Consider the following 18,075-nt stretch of genomic DNA (forward strand, 5'->3'; position numbering starts at 1 on the left):
GCATTTCTTGCGCAAGTCCCCAAACTCAGTCAGAAACTGCTAAATTCTTGCACATTCCCTTTAAGCCAGTCCCCAAAGTCTGAGACTCCTAAAGATTGAATATTCGATCCATTGTCCCCTCCCTTACTCCCTGTGATGATACATAAAATTACCCCTTTTGCAGGTTAATGGTTAAAACGTTTGGACACTCAACTGAATGATCCAACTAATCAAAATTCACTGAATGTGCCAAGTTTTTAAGCCAACGACCAAGAAAACGGTATAATAAAACTTTGAGGACTAGTGTAATAAACAGCCCATTGTCCCCTCTCTCTTTATCCCATATCCATAAAAAAATTAATTTTCTTCCTCCCCTCTCCTAATTTACCCCCTTCCCTACTTGACAGGAATGCAGGAATGGGTATAAAAAAAGATGAATCTCAAAACAAACTTTTTTTAAATCATGATCTATATTCTTAGGTTAGGTTAGTTTTAGTAAGGATTAGATATATGAGCCCTAAAGTGAAAGTAGGTATGAAGCCCTGTACAGGGTTATAGTACAGTGGCTAGAAATATATGTTTTTTTTTAAATAAAACTTATCCCATGTTCTCGCTGCAAAATTGTATATTGTACATTGGTCTGTTTTTTACACTAGTCCCCATAGTTTTATAATAACGTTTTCTTATTCATTGGCATAAACTTTGGGGACTTTAATTGAATTTTGATTGATTGGTTCATTAAGTTGAATGTCCAATCGCTCCAAGCACTAATTGTTTTCTACAGAATCGGTAATTTTGGGGAACCTCTACATTTAGCTATACCTATATTCCTGGGTACAAGACCAGTATATTTTAATTCAAACACCCTCTATTCCATCCCAAAAATGTTATTATGTTTTTAAATAGTTTTTTTTTCAGAGATCTTAAGGATATGACAATAGGAGATAAATTTATGTACACCCACAATTATGATAAACAATTTAGTATGTTGTTCAATCTATTTTTTATAAAGCGAAGCTTTTCTATAATTAGGGTAGGTCCGTCCGTCCGTCCGTACGTCCGTCCGAGATAGATAGCTTTTATTAGTTAATTGAGGCATGTTAGAATTGTCCTATCGATTTCAAACTTTGCATGATGATTCCTGTAGTAGGTAGGTACGATTTTGAAAGCGTACCAACTCTATAATCATTACCAGGATGTCCATACGTCCATTTTAAACATGTTGATTTTTTTTAACATTTTTAACAACAAATTTGTATGTGACCTAATCATCCGATTGGTCTGATTTTTGGTATACTGATTCCTGGGACAACAAAGAACAATATTATAAGCGAAGCAACTCTATAATCAAGTCCTAAAAATGTAAGTATGTCCATAAACATTATCCTGTATCAAGCAGTTTTTCAACAAATTTATTTACAATTTTGCTGATTATTCAGTTCAGACACTATACAAGTGTTTATGTCCGTTTGTCCTACCGTTTCAGTGCTTCGCTTTTATGGATGTTGTCATTCTTGTTAAATACACTATTCTAAGACATGAAGATATTTTTTGATTTAAGAAATCATTATTAATTCATTTTGTCAAAAATATAAACATGAGACATTGATGACGGGTAAGAAAATTCCGAAAATAGAAATGACGCAAATGAGTATTAAAGTTACGCAAATATTGATCTCAATTTTCACGTTTTTTTTTAAAAATGTAATATATAATAATAGCTATTAAAACAAGTTTCAAGAATAACTTTTATCTTATTAGGATAACAATTAAATAAAAAAAATATGTTTACCATATGCAATTCGTGATCAAACACCTAATTGAAAAAAAAATGCAAGACATAGCTTTTATTTTTAAAAAGACTAGGGGCAACGCCCACTAGAAGCCTCTAGGTGTTCTTAAGGTGGGAGGGGGATAAGTCAACCGCCCTTCTACTTTTTAATTTGAGTTTTAATAAGGAATATGGGGAGGGGGATTTTAAATTGGGAGGGTTGAGATACGCTCTCCCAAAATAATTAAAAACCTTCCCTGTACCTAAAAAAAGCTTAATTGCACTGGAAAACCAAACAGATGTCATTTTATATATAAAAAAATAAAATAAATATATAAAAAATAAAAAAAATGGCGCTTTTGTATAAACACTTATAGATGACAAGAATGACGCTAAGAAAGGGGAAAGGATATATAATAACCCAAACTTCTGTCATCTGAGACATTAGATTAAACAATATATATGATCTAAGATACATTACATAAGTTTATAAAAAAAATTTGTCCAAATTATGTTGAAACTTATCCTCAGGATGATAAAATGAAAACTGAACAAATTTGAAAAAAAAAGAATTAAATTATGACTTTTTAATAGGAGGAGATCTGGAAAAAGTTTTGTTTGGCCTTATTTGTATTGACCTGGGGGCGAGGCTAATTTTTCATCAAAGGGATTTTTGATATGGTTAGGAAGTAGGCGGAGATGTGATAGGTAAGATTGTTGAAGGAGGAGAAAAAAACTTTGGGTCGATAAAATATTGTGGGAGGAGGAGAAGGGGGGGGGGAGAGGTGTGTACTTTTACCTTAGCCCTGAATGATGGTTAAATTGTAAAGGCTAAAAAAATGGAGTATGTTTAGTTCGCTTTTATGGAAAGGGTCATCCTTGTTTTAATAAGAATAGATTAGTGTCAGGATTCAAGACTCATTTCTTAGTGGATTAGCTATTCACATGCATGTGTGTGCGTGAGTTTGTGTGTGTGTGTGTGAGTTTTTATTCCTGTTAGGGTGTGTATGTGACTTAAGGTAGGTGTGTTTGTGTGTGGGTGTGTATGTGTGTGTGTGATTTGTGCCGGATTAGTGAGATTAGGCAAAATAATAATGTACCAACAATCACATATGTACAAATCAAATGGATAGAGAGGCAAGATATTTTATTTTAAGAACGAACGGCTGCGCCGTCCCTAGCGTTAAGAGGTTGGATATTTGAAGGGAAGGGAGGTGGATTATTAATATCCAAAACCAGCCCGAGACTTAAATTTAAAATAAACTGGCCTAAGAACATCCCATGTTCTGTATCAAGCTTTCCTAAAAGAGAGAACTTAATTGGTTCAGTGGTTAGCGAGTTCTTGATATTTCTTTTTAAGTGAAGATTATCAACATTGTCATTTAATTTAAAAAGGTTGTCGTAGCAACTCTACAATCTTGAAAAATATTTTCAAATTAGGGGCTGAAATAATAACCTACTTTTCTTTTATTCATGAACATACATAGAAGTACTTATTAATATACTAATTTTGAACCACCCTAATACAAATTAGTGTCCATAGTAAATAGAAAAAAGAATACTTTTGAATTTTGAACTATCCTAATATAGATTGATATTCAGAGTAAATAGAAATAAGAATATTATTGGATTTTGAACCATTCTAATAAAGATTGGTGTCCAAAGTAATTTTAAGGTACACTAGTATAAGAATATCTTTACTAGCTAAAGATACATTCAAAACAAATTTTAACTAAACTTAAAAAAAACATTAACTTACTATAATCTCAATCTTAATGTTTTTGATAGATTAATATAATCATACACTAAATGATAGCTTAAGAAAAATGGTATTACCATAAGGTGTTTTCAATGAATAAAACTGAAACCTTCAATCACAAGAAAATTTAAAATTGTAATACTTAAATTAAGGTTTCAGATAGAATAAATCCTGAAAACCTCTACAGTTTCAGAGTGGCCTACAATAAAACCTAAAACTTTTAATCAAATATGTTTATATTAAGGTTTCAAAGTTTTATAATCACAATTACTTATATTAAGGTTTTAGATAAACCCTGAATCATAAACATTTTGATCAAAGTTTCAGAGTGTCCTATGAATAAAACCTAGCACAAGGATTTAAATTAAAGTCAAGGAATGTACTATGAATAAAACCTGAAACCTCCTCGCACAAAGATTTAAATTAAAGTTAAAAAGTGTCCTATGAATAAAACCTGAAACCTCCTCGCACAAGGATTTAAATTAAAGTTAAAGAGTGTCCTATGAATAACACCTGAAACCTTCTCGCACAAGGATTCAAATTAAAGTTAAAGAGTGTCCTATGAATAAAACCTGAAACCTCCTCGCACAAGGATTTAAATTAAAATCAAAGAGTGTCCATGAAAAAAACCTGAAACCTTCTTGCACAAGGATTTAGTTTAAAGTGTGTCCTCCGAAGGATTTAAATTAAAGTTTAAGAGTGTTCTATGAATAAAACCTGAAATCTCCTAACATAAGGATTTAGATTAAAGTTAAAGAGTGTCCTATGAACAAAACCTGAAACCTCCTCACATAAGGATTTAGATTAAAGTTAAAGAGTGTCCTATGAATAAAACCTGAAACCTCCTCGCACAATGATTTAAATTAAAGTTAAAGAGCGTCCTATGAATAAAACCTGAAACCTCCTCGCACAAGGATTTAAATTAAAGTTAAAGAGCGTCCTATGAATAAAACCTGAAACCTCCTCGCACAATGATTTAAATTAAAGTTAAAGAGCGTCCTATGAATAAAACCTGAAACCTCCTCGCACAATGATTTAAATTAAAGTTAAAGAGCGTCCTATGAATAAAACCTGAAACCTCCTCGCACAAGGATTTAGATTAAGCCACAAGATTTGTTCATTACTTTACATTTACATTATCAACATAATAAACATAATACACACAAACATACACCCTCACACAAACATTTACCCACTTACCCACAAATACTTAGATAACATCAACACAAACAGCCAAAAGGCCATTACAAATTAAACTGAAAAATAAAATGAAAAAGTAAAATATTCTAAATATCTTTTATTATTATTAAATATATAAATTGTTAGTTAATAGAAAATAAAGTTTCTTATAGTACAATATAGTTTCCAATTTCCATAGTTCTTAATTTGTCATTAGAAAAAAAATAGCTGTCTATTTAACCGGCAAGAGCAGCTGCAGCGGCTTGTTGAAGAGCTGCGAAGAGAGCATCAACACTGCCGCCAGCCAGAGCCAACAAATCTCCAATAAGAGCTCCAATATCAGGAACAGTTCCGGAGATCAAGGAAGTAATGGCATTGAACAGAGTGCTTGCGACTACGGCAGCCAAGGATCCAGCAGCCAGGCCTCCGGCTCCAGCAGCGGCTGCCAACGCTGCGGTACCCAGGAGACTCTCCCAGTCAATACCACCGTCATTCTTGCCATACTTTCCCTTCTTGCCGTGCTTGCCCTTCTTGCCGCCATCATGCTTATGTCTGTTAAGACCCTGGAATAGGAGTTGATCAACGTGTTGCACAGCATCTACTGCCTGCAGTGCTGCCTCAGTCTCTCCAAGGTTGGAGGCTGATACAGCAAGAAGAAGAATGGCAACTAGAGATGTATACATCTTTACAAGTTAATCAAGACACAATTTCAAATTTGGAAATTCTTTGCTTATATACTTTGCATGTCTTGAAAAAAATATTTTAATATTGAATAAAATTAACTGAAAACTTGTTCATTTTTTTATCAAAATTTTTTGGGACAAAATTCTCTTTACCTTGACAACATGCTTTTAATAGATATGTCCAATTCTTATTAAAGAACATCTGTAAAAAAAAATTATTCAAAATTGCCTCTTTTCATTTCAATAAAAATAAGATTTAAAATAAAATAATAAATTCAATAAAACTGAACCTGTTATTTAAATCATATTGTTATTTTCGCAATTTAAATTTGAGAAATTGAACTATCCCTTTCTGTTTTTTTTTAAATTGCGTGATAATACATGGAAGATATTGTAAGAAAGCTACAAAGTGAGATTGCGAGAAAGCATTAATCGTAACAGACATGTAGAATAGCTTCGCTACTTAAAATTAGAATGAGAAATTCAATGTAGGAACAAAATGTAAATATTTTCTCTTTAATTAACATTTAACAAAATTAAATCCTCTCACAAACTTGGAATTAATTTTTATTTTTAATATTTTAATTTAGTACTTTCCCTCAAAGTTTCTGTCAAGCACAGCTCCTCCCCCTTAATTTTAAGATAAATTAAAAACATGGTTATGGTTGTTTTTTTTCCTTATGACAAACCATTGCGGAAGGACTAACCTAGCGTACCAAAACCTAGGGCGCCCTTACCATACAGGGCTACACAGTACACAGTATTACCTAACCTTATATTACCTAAAGTAAAAAAAATCATCCCTCCCCCCTCATTTTTTATTTAATAGAATTTTTATTGAGGAACAATGGCCGATAAATTCATGTTCATCCCCAATGATAATACATAAAATTTCCCCTTCTGTAGATTAAAATTCGTGGTAGGGAGGATCTGAAAAAAAAGTCTAAAACCCTCATAAGAATTAAAACTAAAATTATAATAGCCTAAAACCATCTCGGGACCTATGTTTATTGTTTATCTTCTCTTAATCAGTTTAGTAGTCATTGGTATCTTAAGCTTCAGTCAAAAAAAAACTTGGTACTTAAGAAACAAAAAAAATACAATTAAAATTAATATTACATAATGCAAGCTATAATTATTTTCACTTAAAAAATGAAAAATATGTAACATTTAAATATTTTCAACTTGCGAAAATAATGGTGGAATCCCAGAAATGGGGTATGGCCAACAAGTGAAATAAATCTAAAATAATATTGAGGAACTTTTCTATAAAGTGTTGCCCCCCCCCCCCAAACTGTTGAAAAAAATCTGTTGAAATTACCAAATATTTTTTCGAATTATTTCAGTTTTGGTTTCAGCGGATATCATCTACTCCACATGCATTACATGCAAATTAATTTATTATGATCACTACTGGTATACTGGATCCAAATAAAAACCTTGTCGCCTCGTGCAAAACCTAACCAAGATTGTGGTCACACCCAGCGATCTAAAGGGATGAGACAATGTTCGATAAATTGATGTACATCCCAAATGATAATATACAAAATTACCCCTTTTGTAGATTGTTATTAGGGGTTGAAAGGTTTGGACACTGAAGTTAATGAACCAACCCCAATCAAAATTTAATGGAAGTCATCAAAGTTGTTAAGAAAACGAATATGAAAACGTTATTTAAAAACTTTGGGGACTAGTGTAATCACCAGCCCAATGTTCCCTCCCTCCCTGCGTCTCACATGTACATTTTTATACTTTTATGCATTTATTCAATTGCAAAATTAAATTCGTTGGTCTAACAAAAACTGATTTGTGGTTAATTAAAGTATGGTTTTGTGGCTTTTCACCACTCTATGTATGCAATGCACATATGTTCCACTTTAAACAAGGATGACAACATATAAAGCAACTTATTAAACAAAAATTGAACAGTATTGAGTAATAAATATGTTATTTATTAAGAAATTAAATAAATCTTGATCTTTATCGTTTCTTAGACTAACCTCAACAGTAAACTTTTGTAAATAGTAGTAGTCTTTAGAAATTTTTAAAGAACAGATAAAATATTTCATCCGAATCCGGTGGATTGGAACCGGTTCTCATCCATACGAAAAAAAATATGTCCAGCATCGTATTATATCCAGCTTTTTACGAATTTAAAAAGTTTTTATAGCCCGTGCCTTCGGCACCTCGGGGCCAAAAAAACTGGTTTTAATCTTATAATTGTACATTCTATATCCGCGGAAAGCTGTTTATGATACGATGCGAGAAATAACTATTTTCAACCTTAGGTTAAAATACCGTTTTTATTTCATTTAAAGCTTCCCAGTAAAGCAAATTTTGCCTCCTTATCTGCTTTAAAGATACATATTTTTCTAAGAACTAGTAAAATTTGAGGGATCTTAAGGGACAAGACAATATATAGACATTTAATTGATGTACAACCCCAATTAAGATAAACAAATTATCTCTTTCTGTAGATTAATATCATTTGTTATAGACGTTAGGCTTTACTGAGCCTTACATATTCATAAAGGTCTAGTTAAGGCTAAGGAAAATGACGCTTCCCTTAGACGTACAGACGGACGGGTAAAGTGAGTTGTAGTGAAGCTTCGCTACTTAGGACCCATGAGAAGCTATATTGTGAAAGAGAACCATATCGGTTCAGCGTTTAGCAAGATCCGCCGTAACAGGAGCGGCGGGGGAAGGGAAAGTCGATCCTCAATTTCAATTTTAGTTTTATTAAGAAAAAGTAATAAAATTAGAGGGGGGGGGGGGCAATTTCTTCCAGGGTAACTTCTCTAGGGGGGGGTAACACACAGTCAGACACAGATCATGTTTCTTTTATATAGAATTTAATCATTTAATTATAGTTACATTTGAGCATTTTGAAAACTTATTGAACTTTTTTTTAAAGTAATGTAAAAAATAAATAATGATAAAAAATAAAAAGGCATAAATCTGATTCATTGATTTGTGTAATGTATTTTATTTATAGCTATAGTAGATGTTGTAAATAAATGGAAAAATAAGCATAACAACATCCGTAAGAGCCAAGCTCATAAAGAAGGCGTATCAACTTTTTCACTTTTTATTTAAGATAGCTAGCCGGTTCTTTTAGTAAGTAGTAGATGTAAAATTTTTCATAGAATTCAGATATGCAATCGGTTTTTTTGTAGACCTTTTATTTTTTAAGTAATTTAAGTTTTTTTTAAAAATAACTAAGTCGGTTTTAAGGTACTAAAACGCAACAAAATAAAAGAAGAAAATGGCCAGTATGAACAAAAATAGTAAGATCTTTAATTTGACACCTTACTTTTAAAATTCTGTTGAGTAATTATTGAAGAAATCAATTTTTTTAACCTCGGTTTAATCAAAACTTTGAAGTAAAATATAATCTCCCACAGGCATAAAAAATATGGGTTCATATATACCTTTAGAATCAGAAAAATATTACGAATCCATTGTAAGCAAAATTGAAAAAAGTAAAAAAATAAAAATAATAAAAATGGCCTAATGTATTATTTTTTACAGGTAACACTTAATTGTAACTATTAAAGGGCGAATATAGGTTTGATATGATATGAGCTTATTTCAAGCGTGCAATTATATAGATTATAAATAACTTAAAGACATTGACATATTTAACTGTATAAGTCCGTTTCTAGCCTAAAACCGAACTGATTCGTCGATATAATTACGCCATTTCGCGTAACTAGTGTGGTTCCCTAAGAAATCCAAACATCCCTGCATCACACAAGGCTGCGTCGGAAGGTTGTATTATAAAGCTTTTGTTCAATCATAGTCATAATGAAGACGAAAGGAATGGGGAAAAAAAGGATGCTGCAACTTTTACTTTTGATAAAATAAATTTTTCATAACATAATTTTGTAAAAGTACATTGAAAAAGGGAGGGCTGAAAACTAATTTAAAAAAATATTTCAAAATTAAAATATTATTTTTGTTTGCTAAAAGTTGCATCATGTTTGTGGGCTCCATAGGGTAAATATATTTTACATATTATATATTTTTATATAAATATATTGTATTCATCATGAATCAATCTAAAATCTTAGTAGAGAAAATAAATTTAAAAACTTAATATTTATCTTTATGATGTACTATAAAGCAAAATTTTTGATGCTATTTAAAATTTGAATAAAATAGTATATAATTAAAGAAAATAAACATTTAAATTATCATTTAAGATGCATGCCAATGAAATAATCAATTAAACTTAAGAAAACTAGTCAAAAAAAGTCTTGTAAAGGGCTAAAATAAACGATTTTGTAGGCCATCTGATTTATTATATGTTCAATTGAAACAGAAAATTGCAAAATCTACTTAAGGATTTTTTTGAATTTTTAAATTTGGCATAGATATTCTAAAACTATGTAATGGCACCTTTGATATAAGCTCATATCATATCGAACCTATATTCGCCCTTTAAACTAGCCAATCACAAGTCTCAAAAATTGACTAATCGGGAAGCTTAACCTCAAAACCTCAACCAATAGAATTGACAAAAAAAAGGATAATGTTCATAGAATATATACAATAGATACTACAATGAAAATAGTGATACTTACATAACATGTAAAGAACGAAAAATTTTGAACAAATATGCTTCAATCTGTTTATAAACTTCAAAACAATGCAGTTAAAAATGCTTTATTGTTTCTTGTGTTTAAAAAATATCTGTTACATTGTATGTATATTTATTTAGGTTTATTTCAAGTTTCAAGTTTTCAGATAGCCTGATATCTAGTTGCCGAATGTGTACGCAGTTTCCTGGGTGTTTCCTCATCCTCGCTCAATATTTACTACTAGCTACAAATCTTCAAACTTCCCTTAAAAAAATCAAAATTTGAATGTGTAAACGATTTATACAATATACATTATAAATTTGAATTTTTTAAATTTTGATTTTTTTTTTTGAAGTTTGAAGCTTTTTTAGCTAGTAGTAAATATTGAGCTAGGATGAGGAAACACTCAGGAAACTGCGTACACATTCGGCAACTAGATATCAGGCTATCAGTTTTCAAGTTGTTCAACCCTTTAAAGCCGAAAATTATGATTCTTAAAATAAACTTATATTTTTTATTATAGTTTTATAAAACTTTTTCAATTTAGCTTACAATGGATTCATAATATTTTTCTGATTCTAAAGTTATATATGAACCCATATTTTTTATGCCTGTGGAAGATTATATTTTACTTCAAAGTTTTGATTAAACCGAGGTTAAAAAAATTGATTTTTTCAATAATTACTCAACATAATTTTAAAAGTAAGGTGTCAAATTAAAGATCTTACTATTTTTGTTCATACTGGCCATTTTCTTCTTTTATTTTGTTGCGTTTTAGTACCTTAAAACCGACTTAATTATTTTTTAAAAAAACTTAAATTACTTAAAAAATAAGAGGTCTACAAAAAACCCGATTGCATATCTGAATTCTATGAAAAATTTTACATCTACTACTTACTAAAAGAACCGGCTAGCTATCTTAAATAAAAAGTGAAAAAGTTGATACACCTTCTTTGCAAAATAATTGTCATTGGTCTAACTAAGATAAAGAATAGCAAGAGATACATTAAAGACTTTTCACATTTTTTTCAATGAACTAATTATAAACCTTCACTTGACCTATGAGAAGCTACATTGTAAAGGAGAATCATAACGGTTCAGCTGTTAGGGAGATCCTTTGCTACAAAAAAAACCTTGGTACTTTGTATAATATGAGCAGCAAAGCGTCAAATATTGCAGAAGGGTTGAACTTGCATTTAAAGAGTTTTAAACAAATTCAAAAGAAATTTCACCGACGTTGAGAAATACGGAATTACAGATTTTCATCATAGAAAAGATTCGTTACTAAAATGATAGATTTTATGAGATATGAGTGAGAGAGAGAGAGAGAGAGAGAGCAGATTTTACAAGCAAACACCAATTTATCTCACCAAAAAGCTTTGGGAAGCCAGCAATCATATAGTTTTTGGTGGCAAAGCTTCTCAATAAGTCTATATTTCACTGTGATTGTTGAATTAAACTTTGGCTAAGGACACTTAAAAATGGTCCTACGAAAAACGCAGGAGTCCCAAACGTCGGAGTGGACCCCTAACCTAACCTATTTTAGACCATCTTATAGGTTTTTTAAATGCCTAACCCCTGCGGGGGGCTTATTTGTTCATTCATATCTTAACCTAACCTAATCTGTATAGAAATACTTAATAAAATGAATAGTTTAACACTCCTGCGTTTGTCAACTCCGACGTTTGGGACTCCTGCGTTTGTAATGAAATACTTTGGTATTTGCTAATCATCTTTACAGTAAATTGCTTAAACACCACAATAAGCATTCTGAATTTTAAGCAATGTTCGTTTGTCCGCCTGTCTAAATGTCGCTTTTGTGGCTTTTTCCGTCAAGTTTACTACTTGGTTACAGGCGTGATTTCAAGTAAGTGCGGGTGTGTGTATGTGTGTGTGTATAATATGGTAAAGAAAACAATTACTTGAAAGTGAGCTTAGAACAGATAATCTTGTAACTTACTCAACAAAACTTTTATAATTCTTCTTCTTAAAATGTTGTTAAACTTTTACACAAAAACATTTCCCTTGAGTACAGAGATGGAAGTAAGAGAATTTCAAACACATACACACACACACACACACACAAACACACACCCCATATACACATACAATAGACCTGTACAATATGTAGTAAAAGTGGATGTACTCCCATCCTCTAGTTTAAAAAAAAAAGACTAAAACCATGTGCATACTTAATTCTATTATTAAGACAAAAAAAACTTACTACCTTTTAAAGATTTCCACAACCCCCCCCCCCCCCCAGAAATACAGTATACGTTAAAATTGAAGCAGCTTCGTTATTGTTAATTATGATTTTTTTTACATATATAAATATAAATATAATTTAAGAAAGTTTTGGATTAAGTCCCTCGTTTAAATTTCGTATGAAAAAAAAATCTTGTAAATGATAATGTAACAAACAAAAAACACTTTATTATTGCCTAGTGCTCATTTCAAAGTGTACTTTGATATAAGTCCATTATCAAATTTTTTATACAAAAAAAATAAGATAGGTATTTAATATTTTATTGTTACCATCAAAAAATAGAATAATCCAACAATGAGCTGTTCTCAACACACACAGGGATAAGATAATGAACAAGGAATTAATATACAACCTTCTTCTTTATTCTTTAGGCTAAAAATAAAATACAGACATCATAATATTAAATATACATATTAACACAAAACAAATTTAAAATTTCAGAAATTATGTTTTAAAAATTCAAGTGTTAAATTGCTGAGTAAATTAATATGTCAGATTTGCAAGATTTCTATTATCAAAAAAGACATTTCTATTTCCAAATAATTACAGAGGCATGTTCTGAAGAAATTTTCACAGTTTTCTTATTCTTAATATTGGGCATTAATTTTTTTGATTGGTATTAGAAAATAATACATATAAAGTTCATGATGGCTCAGTGAAAAAACTAAATTTTAAAATTACAAAAAAAAATCTAATTATTTTTCAGGGACAACTTAAGTATAAAAGCAGAATTTCTTGTAGAAAAATTTGTGTTTTGATCAACTGCTGAAAATGTTTACATCTCTGGTAACTATTCTACTGCTCGGCGTAGCAGCCTCCAACTTTGGAGATGTCGAGGCCGGCCTTCAGGTACAGAACATCCAACCTGTTGACCAACTCCTCCATGAACCTTCTCAATTGGATAGAAAGAAGGGCAAGCACGGAAAAGATGGCAAGTACGGCAACACTGATGGAGGTATTGACGCTGCCCTGTTGGCTGGAGCTGGTGGCCTTGCCGCTGGTGGAGTTGCAGGAGTCCTCGCCTCCACCATTCTTGGAGCCCTGACCTCCAGCACAAGTCCTGACGTAGCTGCTCTCATCACAGCTGCCGGTGGTGTTGACCAACTCGTTGCTTTGCTGACAGCTGCCGCAGCTGCTGGGGCAACCACAATTTAAACAAACGGACAAAGGATTGAAGCTGCCATTTTTCTAACATTTACTTTTTGAATTGACAATGTACTTGTAATTTATATCTGTTCATTATTGTGTTTTTAATAGAAAATAAAGTTTTATTTCATAATATAGTTCAGGGCCATTCTGGTAATGATTATAGAGTTGCTACGCTTTTTAAATCGTACCTAACTACTACTACAGGAAAAAAGCTGTCCGTTCCGGACGTGCGGACTTTGCTTTTAAAAATAAATCATTTTGCAACATAAAAATATAACTTCGACTTTAAATTACCATCTTGGACCTACTAAAAACATAAATATTATTAGGATCTGACACTTAGTCATTGAGTAAGTAAATAAAGCTTACTATTGACTTCTTGTTTATTGACGAACTTCAAAATGTTTTTTGGATCATGGAAAGAAAACGAAGTTGCGGATTTCTTCGTATTTTCACAGTAGATTTTGATTTATTTTAGGTTAGTTGGATGTAAATGATTGCCCCGCAGGGTTAGAGCCCAAGAGAACCACAACTCTTTCCATAATCCTGTTTTTTTATTCTAGAAATCCAGTTCAAGACACTTTATTAAATAAACTTACATATTTTGATTATTTAAAAAAATATTTATATTACACTCTGGTGTTATTTTCTTCATAAATTTTGTCCGCTTGTTGTTGATACTCTTGGATGTAATCATCCTTGTTTTGCTGTCCCGTTGTGTCATTTTAAATTGTTTTTATTTTCATTAGTGCATAGTTTTGCAATGTAATACATTAAACCATTATTAATTATATCTTGCGTTTCTCAAATCAGGAATGCAGGAATGGATCAATAGATCTTTAAAAGAATTCTATATTTGTTTAACTAGCTACTAATTCACCGTTCTAAATATCTATGAAAATTTTACTAACCCCAACCACCCCCCCCCCCTCCTTAACTTTGATTATGGTTAAAATAGGAATTGTAATAAGTTGCATTAGATCTTACCCCTAGCCTGTAAAGGCAATCAAGTCTCCATAACTCATAAATCTGCACGAAATTTTGAGAAGTACTATCCCTTTGCCGATGCTGGAATATCTTTACCTCCATTGATCCATCCCTAAGTCCTTGTCTGAACTGCAGGGTATTTACTTGTACTAGCCCTTTACTGAAAATTATCAGTTTAACTTTATTGATCCATCCCTAAGTCCCTGTCTGAACTGCAGGGTATTTACTTGTACTAGCCCTTTACTGAAAATTATCAGTTTAACTTTATTGATCCATCCCTAAGTCCCTGTCTGAACTGCAGGGTATTTACTTGTCCTAGCCCTTCACTGAAAATTATGATTTTTAACTCCATTGATCCATCTCTAAGTCCCTGTCTGAACTGCAGGGTATTTACTTGTACTAGCCCTTCACTGAAATTTATGATTTTTAACTCCATTGATCCATCTCTAAGTCCCTTCTGAACTGCAGGGTATTTACTTGTCCTAGCCCTTCACTGAAAATTATCAGTTTAACTTTATTGATTCATCCCTGTGTCCCTGTCTGAACGGCAGGGTATTTACTTGTCTTACTCCTTCACTGAAAATTAATATTTTTAACTCCATTTATCCATTCCTAAGTCCCTGTCTGAACTGCAGGGTATTTACTTGTCCTAGCCCTTCACTGTAAATTAATATTTTTAACTCCATTGATCCATCCCTGTGTCCCTGTCTGAACTGCAGGGTATTTACTTGTCCTAGCCCTTCACTGAAAATTAATATTTTTAACTCCATTTATCCATCTCTAAGTCCCTGTCTGAACTGCAGGGTATTTACTTGTACTAGCCCTTCACTGAAATTTATGATTTTTAACTCCATTGATCCATCTCTAAGTCCCTTCTGAACTGCAGGGTATTTACTTGTCCTAGCCCTTCACTGAAAATTATCAGTTTAACTTTATTGATTCATCCCTGTGTCCCTGTCTGAACGGCAGGGTATTTACTTGTCTTACTCCTTCACTGAAAATTAATATTTTTAACTCCATTTATCCATTCCTAAGTCCCTGTCTGAACTGCAGGGTATTTACTTGTCCTAGCCCTTCACTGTAAATTAATATTTTTAACTCCATTGATCCATCCCTGTGTCCCTGTCTGAACTGCAGGGTATTTACTTGTCCTAGCCCTTCACTGAAAATTAATATTTTTAACTCCATTTATCCATTCCTAAGTCCCTGTCTGAACTGCAGGGTATTTACTTGTACTAGCCCTTCACTGAAAATTATGATTTTGAACTCCATTGATCCATCCCTGTGTCCCTGTCTGAACTGCAGGGAATTTACTTGTACTAGCCCTTCACTGAAAATTATGATTTTGAACTCCATTGATCCATCCCTGTGTCCCTGTCTGAACTGCAGGGTATTTACTTGTACTAGCCCTTCACTGAAAATTATGATTTTGAACTCCATTGATCCATCCCTGTGTCCCTGTCTGAACTGCAGGGAATTTACTTGTACTAGCCCTTCACTGAAATTATGATTTTGAACTCCATTGATCCATCCCTGTGTCCCTGTCTGAACTGCAGGGTATTTACTTGTACTAGCCCTTCACTGAAAATGTAATGAATTACACATGACAACATTTTTACTATAATTTGTCTCATTTCTTCTCTACTTGTATCTTCTTCTCTCTCTCATTCTCTCTCTCTCTCTCTCTCTCTCTCTCTCTCTCCCTCTCTAATTATCTATCTATTTTTATCTCCCTTTTCCCACCCTCCAATCTCTCTTGAGAATTTTGTGTGAGATAAGTTTTGAGTAAACTTTTTCATCATACATCTTAAAAGTAAAAATACTTAATATTTCAGTGGTGGTGCAGTTTTAATATTGAACATCTTTTTAGAAAAGTTTTTTTTTCTGCAATTATGGTCCGTACGTACGTCTGTACATCACAAACAACACGCCGTCTCGACGGATTCAACACTTTGGTCTGTAGCTTTTTAGTATTTTTTGTAATTCAAAAAAAGTTCGCTATAATTCAAGAACAGCTACTGTATTATTTTACCACAACAAAACAGAATGTCATTTACACACATCATAGCATAATTTTTGCTAATATTTTGCACATATTTTAAGATTTACAATTAGAGCTTTTTTAATAGTGCTTATCAAGAAGTATAAGAGTATACATACCAAATTTTTAATTATCCGCCAAAAGTTGGTATAGCCATTATTGATTTAGAAGCTTTGCTTTTTATGAGGATGTCATTGTGACTGTCAATAGCCGGCTCTGTACCTCATAACTCTACTTTAAAGTGAACCTTTTTGAAAATTTTAAATCGTCCCCAGAAAAAAAATTAAAAACTTCCCTGCCTATCAATTCAATCTTTAATATTACTATACAAATAATTTATGAAATTTGCTCTAAAATGCAGGGATCTAAAGGGATAAGACAATGGCCCATAAATTTATGTACATCCCCAATGATGATTCACAAAATTAACTCTTCTAAAGATTAGTATTGAAACGTTTGGACACTCAACTAAATGAATAAACTAATAAAAATTCATTTAAAGTCCCCTAGGTTAATAAGCCATTATAACACTAAATAGCCCAATGTCCCCTCCCTATCTGCTAAAATATCTAAATTCGTCGATTTCTCGCTAAAAAAAGTGAGAAATGTTAAAATTCCGCATACTCATAAATCTCACTCAAATTATTGTAACCAAAGACAGAACACATTTTATTACCACCCTCGGGCAACCAATTTCAAGCTGGAAGGGATATTTAATAAAAATAAACACTTTTCTAACTTTATGTAAAACAAAAAAAATCTACAGATAATCAACTTATATAGCAAGGCTTTTGTGTGGTAGAACTTACTGAGAAACGTAAGTATCATTCCCACTACTCTATCTATTCATGGGAGCGGTAAGAGCTATATTTAACGTCTTTAGTATGACGCGGTGTTGATCCGAGATTCTAGGTTCTTCTAGAAAGCAATGAATAAAAATGTAGAAATATTTTTTTTCTAACGGCTAAATTAAATTTAGAATAGTTAATTAATACTTAATTCTTTCATCGTTTTATAAACGGCTTTCCGCGGATATAAAATGTACAATTATAAGATTAAAACCATTTTTTTTAGCCCCGAGATGCCGAAGGCACGGGCTAAAAAAACTGGTTTTAATCTTATGATTGTACATCTTTATATTCGTAGAAAACTAGATATAATACGATGCTAGACATAGTTTTTTCGTATGGATGAGAACCGGTTCCTATCCACCGGATTCGAATGAATACGAGAAAGATAATTATATATCCGCAATGTTCAATGCAAGAAGGATACCATTTTTGTATGAATAGTCTAGTTGTAAAACAATTAGGTAATTAAAATAGATGGAAGTTACATTTGTACCGTGCGAATTTTAAGGTACAGGAATCCAGGAAATAGTAATATGACACAAGAGAAGAAAAAAGATTCCATCAGTGCATCAAATGCATTTTATTGAAAAGTCTTATTATTTCTTTTATATATAACAATTACAGCAGGCAATTTACAGAATGTTTTTAACAATTAAAATGAGATGTAAAAAAGCCATATTTTTTTATTTCAATTTATAATTCAAAAATTAATTTTTATTTTTACTATAGTTGAGGTTTCGTGTTTTTCAAAAGCTTTAAATCAAAATAAATAAAACTAGAAAGTTATACAGTTTTATTTCCAGTAGTTAAAAATCCAAAAAGAACGT

Source organism: Acartia tonsa, chromosome 4, assembly GCF_053477335.1.
Source record: "Acartia tonsa isolate MP-2025a chromosome 4, ASM5347733v1, whole genome shotgun sequence".
Taxonomy (NCBI): Eukaryota; Metazoa; Arthropoda; class Copepoda; order Calanoida; family Acartiidae; genus Acartia; species Acartia tonsa.